This window comes from Marmota flaviventris, chromosome 19, assembly GCF_047511675.1.
Source record: "Marmota flaviventris isolate mMarFla1 chromosome 19, mMarFla1.hap1, whole genome shotgun sequence".
Classification (NCBI taxonomy): domain Eukaryota; kingdom Metazoa; phylum Chordata; class Mammalia; order Rodentia; family Sciuridae; genus Marmota; species Marmota flaviventris.
Window position 1 is genome coordinate 34,152,551 of NC_092516.1, and position 7,264 is coordinate 34,159,814.

General features: G+C 47.1%; 1 protein-coding gene across 3 annotated transcripts in view; it reads right to left on the bottom strand.

Annotated features, from left to right (window-relative positions):
• Positions 1 to 6,752, bottom strand: part of LOC114081101 (caspase recruitment domain-containing protein 11) — a 41,223-nt gene extending 34,471 nt beyond the window's left edge. Inside the window, exons 1-2 of one of the 3 annotated variants that reach the window (XM_027922691.2) lie at positions 6,523 to 6,684; positions 3,287 to 3,468 (exon numbers count right to left, since the gene is read on the bottom strand). The gene's annotated coding sequence lies outside the window, so the exon portion shown is untranslated. Of the gene's footprint in view, positions 1 to 3,286; positions 3,469 to 6,522 lie in introns of all 3 variants that reach the window. The other 2 variants (XM_027922692.2, XM_027922693.3) reach the window with 2 other exon arrangements.
• Positions 6,753 to 7,264: the final 512 nt, after the last annotated feature.

A 7,264-nucleotide genomic window follows, 5' to 3' on the forward strand; every position in this document is an offset into this window, starting at 1 on the left:
TGTGGACACTGAGTCATTCCAGTGATATTCTTTCCCCAGTTAACGATCTTGGCACCTATGTTTAAAAGTCAATGGACCATAAATGTAAAGGTTTGTTTCTGGACTCTCAATTCTATTCTAATGATATATATATATATATATATATATATATATATATATATATATATATATATATATATATATATGCTAGTAACATATTGTCTTGATTACTGCAGATTTGTAGTATGTTTTGAAATTGGGAAATACACATGCACCAACCTTCTTCTTTTTCAAGATTGTTTTAGCTATTAGGTGCCCCTTTACAGTTCCATGTTAAGTTTTAGGATGACTGTCAATTTCTGCAAGACAAGGCAGCTGGTATTTTGATAGTGAATTCACTGCATATGTATGTAGATTGGTTTGGGGTGTACTGCTATCTAACAATATTAAGTCTTCTGTCCATGAACATGGGATATCTTTCCATGCATTTAAATCTTCTTTATTTTTTTTTTTTTCAGTAATGTTTCATAGTTTTCAGTGTGTGCTACAGTTTGGATGTTGAGTGTTGCCCAAAAGTCTTTATATAAAGGCTTGGTCCCCTGGGTAGCATTACTGGAAGGTGCTGTGGGCCTTTAGGAGGTTCTTAGGTCACTGGGGACATGTCCCCAAAAGAGATTTTGGGAGCCTGTCCATCCTCTGTTCCCCTCTCTGCTTCCTGAATCAAGAAATTGCTACTCATTGGGACATGCACTTCCAATAAGATGTGTTGTCCTCATGGGAGGCCCAAACCAATGGGGCCACCAATCTTGGACTTGAACCTTAAGAACTGCATGACATAACAAAACTTCTCTCTCTTTACTTCATAAATAGCCTGTGTCTTGTTTTTTTGGCCCAGCAGATATCCTGGAGAGTGTTTTATGTATGTGCTTGAAAATATGAATTGTTTTGCTGCTGTTAGATGGAATGTGTTATAGATATCCACTAGGTCTAATTTGTTTATAGTGTTGTTCAACTCTCCTGTTTCTTTTTTTTTTTTTCCTGCCTAGTCATTCAACCCTTTATTGAAAGTAGGGTAATAAACTGTCCAACTATGATGGCTGAATTGTGTATTTCTCTCTCCAATTCTCTCAGTCTTTGTCTCATGTGTTTGGGGCACTGTTAAGTGTATATAAGCTTATAACTGTTATATCTCCCTGGTGTATTGACCATTTTATCATTATGAAATGTTCTTCTCTATCTCTAGTAATATTTTTGTTTTAAAGTCTATTTCGTCTGATATTGGTAGAGCCATTTTAGTTCTTATGGTTGTTGCTAGAATGATATATATCTTTCTGTCTTTTTACTTTCAATCTTTTTAATCTTTGAGTCTAGTGTGTCTACTATAGACAGTATATAGATGACCTTTTTAAAAACGACTTTTTAAATCCTACTTGACTATCTCTGACTTTTGATTGGTTCATTCTCTTTTTTTTATTGTTATACATTATTCCATTATAAGAAAACACTATTTATCCATTCCCCTATTGCTGGATATTTAATTTCCCCCAGTTTTTCACCTGAACATTTAGCACTATTTGAAATGGGAAAAATCGCAAACAACCTAATTATTCAGCAGGAGACATTACTGATCCTTTTATACTGTACTAGACCACCTTTTAAAAGGAGGTAGTGATGCGAAGACACCCTCAAGGCACGTTGTTAAAAAAAATAATTAAATTTCAGAATATATACAATATAAAATCAATTACGTAATCCCAAACAAAGCAAGATTATAATTATAATTATGTGGTTGTTTGTGTATAAAAAAGAGGGGGGGGGAAACAGAAAAGAAAGTGAGAGAGAAAATTTGAAAGGATCTGGGAAGAGGAATAAGTTTAGAGGTTAGTGGTCAACACTCCTCCAATGTTTTACAAAAGAGCACGTATTTAGTGTAGTTGGGGAAAAAAGTCATCAAGGGCAAAAGCCATGTCTGGGGCAGCTGATCTGCCCGGGTCCAGTATTAGCCTTCCTACAATTGTCTCTCCAAAGGCCACAGCCCTGATATCTTGTTGGAGCCAAATAAATCCCCTGGCACCCTTGGGACCAAGGAGGACCAATCCACAGGCTGAGAAAGCAAAGGCTGGATACCCAGACCCAGGCCTGTCATATGGGGCCAAAGAGAGTTGGAGGGGTGGGTGCATGTGCTATGGGGGACTGGGCTGGGAGGTGACACAGTGGCCGGGGGGAGGGTACTACGGAGGCTGAGCTGGGTCCTGGGGAAGTAGGGAGGTTGAAGCTATGGGGTAGAGAAGGGGTGAGTGTGCACAGGAAGCCGTTCAACTGAGTGAGGCTGCAGTGAGACATGTGGTCCCATGAAGTGGGGACAGAAGTTGCCATCCCAGGGGTGTAACTCAGTTCCCATCCCCATGAGCCTTGATCTTGGCTCCTGGCTTGTGGTATCTGGTATTTGTTCCAGGCCTTAATAAACTTCCCTTTAATTGAGCTATTTTATGGGACTTTGTTCTATGCAACCAGAGAACCACAGGATACCTGTGAGCTGTATGAGCAACAACCACATCGACAGTGATGGAAACGAGGATTCTGTCTCCATTCAACTTTGCTCCATAGACTTCAATCCTAACCTCTACGAGCCCTTTCTTATTTTTATTTGGTTTTTAATTTTGTACCAGGAATTAAATTCAAGGGCACTTAACCACAGAGCCACATCCCCAGCTCTTTTTTGTATTTTATTTAGAGATGGGGTTTCTCTGAGTTGCTGAGGGCCTTGGCTAAGTTGCTGAGGCTGGCTTTGAACTTGAAATCCTCCTGCCTCAGCCTCCAGAGCCCCTGGGATTACAGGCTTGTGCTAATGGCCCCTGGCTTTATTTTTATTTTTGACAGATTCCTTTATGGTGAAAACATTCCAAATCCCTTTTTCCTAGCTTTTCTGAAATGTGCCATCCATAATGATTATCTAGAGTCACCCAGAACCTTCTGCTGCCACCTAACCCTAACTTAGTATCTGTCGATCAGCCCTTCTTCAGCCTCCCTCCCCTGTGCTCTGCCCAGCCTCTGGTGACCACAGTCTACTCTCAACCTAGATGAGATCAACGTTTTTGGATTCCACGTATGAGTGAGGCCACGTGGGCTTGTCTTTCTGTGCCTGGCTTATTTTCCTTAATGTGATGACCGTCCATTCTTTATGAGTCCTTTTGTTAACACCTGGCACCACCTGGGTCACCTGAGAGTCTGCCTCCGTCTCCCATAACTCCCCACTGCAGCAGCTCACTTTGAAAATGCATCAGGACACAGAGGAAAACGTACTGACCTTTATTCTCTTCAAAGAGTTGACATCCTATGAATGCGATTCAACAGTTCTTTCCCAAGCGTGTGGCAGACACCGCTGTCACTCATCGGCACCATGCCCCTGCTCTTCCTGCTAACAGAATCCCAGTTTTTTTTCCAGGAATCGGGCACCTCATGCTTCAGGGAGGCCGGGCATCTTCTGAGCTGAAAGAGTGGATCTTGTTTGATCTCTACCAGCGTTTTGGGAATCAGCACGGGAAGCATGTCACGGCCCGTGCAGCCTGTATGAAAGTCTGCTCGGGGCAATTGGGGTAGTTTTCCTTGATCTTTGACACAAGGAAAAGGCACCCTGTCACTGAGCTTGCAGATGTCAGTATGATGCTCAGTGTTGCTGCTGTGACATGAGGACTCACCAGAGGGCACGGCGAATACCCTCAGGAGCACTGAGTTGAGAGGAGAGATGGATGTCCTGAGGATGTCCCTCTCCCCAAGCTACTGACCTCATCAACCCAGGACCTCCAGCGCCCCCAAGCTCTGTCATGCATATGGTGGGACTTGCCTGCAGCCAGGTGGAGCTGGGCCTACCCCTGTCGGCAGCCCAAAGCCTCCTGTGGTAGATGCATCTACTTTGTGCAAAGACTTGCTGGGCGCTGTGCTCGCTGCAGAGAACTGAATGGTGCTGAAAGCTACGCCTCGTGGGGGCTCAGAAAGCACAAGCCTAGGAAGCACTGCTTCCCAGCCATGAGTGCAGGAGCGCTTGGTGCCACAGAGATGCTCCTGCAGTCTCGGGGTGGCAGTGAGGCCACCTTGGCAGCCATCAGCAAGACAGCAGATGATGGGGGTGAAACTTGCATTGAGAGCACCCTGTGTGCAGAGCTGCACAGCCACAGAGGGGAAAGCGGACCACTCAGGAGCATCGCAAGCACCATGCAGGGCACAGAGGGTGCAGAGATGGGACCCACATGGTCCCTGCTGCCTGAGATGCTCAGAGTTCAGCTGCAAGGGTCAGCCACCTACACAAACTGTTAGTGTGCAGAGTAAGAGTGGCACCCGTGGCCAAGAGAGACATGCAACAAACCCGCTGGCGGAACTGGATGTGCCTGCCTTGGGTGCCACTGTGTGCCAGGCACTGCGTCCAACCCTCGACCCTTTATTTGCCGGGTGCACACTTGTAATCCCAGCGGCTCCCAGAGGCTGAGTAGGAGGATCCTGAGTTTAAAGCCAGCCTCAGCAACAGCAAGGCCCTAAGCAACTCTGTGAGACCCTGGCTCTAAATAAAATACAAAATAGGGCTGGGGATGTGGCTCAGTGGTCAAGGGCCCCTGAGTTCAATCCCTGCTACCCTGCCCCTCCCCACAGCCCCAAAATCATTTCACTTAATTATCACAGTGGCTCTGAGAGGAGGATGTGATCAACCCTGTTTTGTAGACAGGGAAACCCAGACAGTGAGCCAAGTCAAGGTCATACTCAAGGCCACAGAGCAAGTGTGACCTGGGATTCCAGTCCAGGCCTCCCCTCCCTATGGTGCTCCAAGGTTCCTCTCTCCTTGGAAAGCAGGAAGCATTTTGAGCCAGTGTGCTGGGCAGAGGAAGAGGGAAAAGAATGCAGCTGAGCCTCGGAGCAGAGAGGAAGGGTGAGAGGACCCATCTGCTCCCACCTGCAGGCACAGCGCCTCTTTGTCCTGCGGGGCTCGCCCACAGACCTTTGCTACTGGTTGGACAAAGCTTGAGGATTGAAAAAACGAGTCCGCTGTGCCTTGGAGGGTAGAACACACACACCACACAACCCAGGTTTCCTTCCGAGGGACCAGCCCCACGTGCTTCAGGAGGCCCGGGCACGCCTCTTGACTGCAGCCTCACACACTCCAGAAACCAACACCCTAACACAGTGGTGGGATAAATAACCCGTATGTTCCACAGTGGCCTACTCTACAGCAGTGACAATTTAAAAAGCTACAGCTGTATGCATCATCACAGATGAACCTCAGGAACATAATGCTGAGCCACACGCCAGTCTCAGAAGGGCAGGACAGGAGGCATCGAAGCAAAGGCAATAAACAGGGCATGGGCATGGTGGGGAGGCTGGGGCAGGAGGATCGCAACTTGGAGGCCAGCCCCAGCAACTTAGCAAGTCCTTAAGCAACTTAGTGAGGCCCTGTCTCAAGATTAAAAAAAAAAAAATCAAAAGGGCTGGGGATGTGGTTCAGTGGTTATGCATCCCTGGGTTCAATCCCCAGGACCAACACACCCCTCCCCCCCCAAAAAAAACCACAAAAACATAGGTAATGAAACATTACAGCTAAGGATATATGGGGACTCTTCACTGAGAAGCAAGGGACTGGTAAAAGTCAGAATGGCCCCCTGAAGAGGACAGTCAGATGGCTGGCTGTGACCTGGAAAGGCACCCAAGGGATGTAATAATACTGCTCTGGCTGGGGACATGAGTGTGGTATTGTTCTTTGTCTCATGGATTCACATTACACACGTATTTTTAAGTGTGTGAAATATTTCATGGACAAAGACGACGGGTAGTGTAGTGAAGCTCAAAATAGAACAAAACATCTCTGGGTTTCAAACGTGTTTTCTCTTCCACACACAGCATTGCAACTCGGCCTGACTCAGACTTGTCACTGGGACCAGCTCAGTGGTGTGGGTCAAGCTCTGGGCAATGTCTTTGAAAATCATTTGCCCAGAAATGCACACGTAGATATGGAGGCTCTGAATCTGAACTGCCTGCCAGGCGGACGGTCCATCTCTGACCTCAGTCTCAGCCAGGGCTTCTGACAGCCTTGACCCAGCACTCAGCAGGGCCTGGCTTCCAGGCTGAGTCAGATCACACTGGTTTCTCTACAAACAACCGAAAAACAAACCCAAGGGACCTGAGCAAGTCTCCACGGGAAGGGCCACTCAGCTCACCTGTCCCTGGGAAGTCACGACCAGGTGGATGCATTACCTGTGCCCAAACTCCTGTGAGAGCCCTTTGTTCATCCAGGACATTTATCACGTGGCTTTCTCTTGCTGTTACAATAAATTTCAAAATCTTGATCTTGACCTCCAAGGCCCTGCATGATTTACGTTTTGCTGGCTGCCACAGTCTTACCGCAGCTGTATCCCAGGCTGAGTGGGCTTTTGTCTGATTGTCCATCAAATGGGCTTATGTCAGAACCTGCTCCCTTCCTTCCCAACCCTCACCAAGTCCCAGGTACCCCTCCCCACTTTCTGTTTTTTCAATATAAAAGAGATAATATACATTGAATACCTGGCATGCAGTAGGTGTTCAATAAACAGGAGCTGCTAAGCTACTATTAAAGTCTGCTGTTTATACTTTCTGGCTGGATCTTGTCTTCCCTCAAGCCAGTCTCCCGATGGATCTGGAGTTGAGATAGCTGGGATCTGAAAAGGGAACGATAACCGTACTTGGAGCAGGAAGCGGAGGTAGAGAGGAAGGAAAGCATCTAAAGGCTGAAGATATGTTCTGCACAAAAAGCCAAGGATGTGAATCTTGAGGTGCATGTCTCTCCAGGTGACAGTGACCAGTGGCCCATCAGTGGGGCAGAAGGGCTTCTGTTCTGTTCAGTGGAGAGGCCACTGACCACAGTTTCCAAGACCTCCAGGATGGAGCACAAGGGCAGGTGGTAGCCCTGGGTAACTCAGGGCAGTGTGTGTGGGGGGGTGTCCTCACAGTGCTCTGACCAGAACCTCTTCAGGATGGAGATGTTCTAAGTCAGTTATGAATTCTAAGGCAGCAAACCACGTCCTGACCCAAAAGAGTTCCCTTCACTGTGAATCACATCCTCTGCCTCTATCTTGCCATGGGTCTGGGCAGAAACACGCCATGACTGCATACACTCGGTAATTTCCCAAAGGTGACATTCCTCATGGACCCTGACAAGGCCATTCCTAACACCCAGCCACACGGCTCCAGGAGCCCAGCTGTGGTTGTGAGCTTTTGGGGGAAGGAACAATTCTCCTCCCGGGCCTGGGAGAGGGAAGGTGGCGTT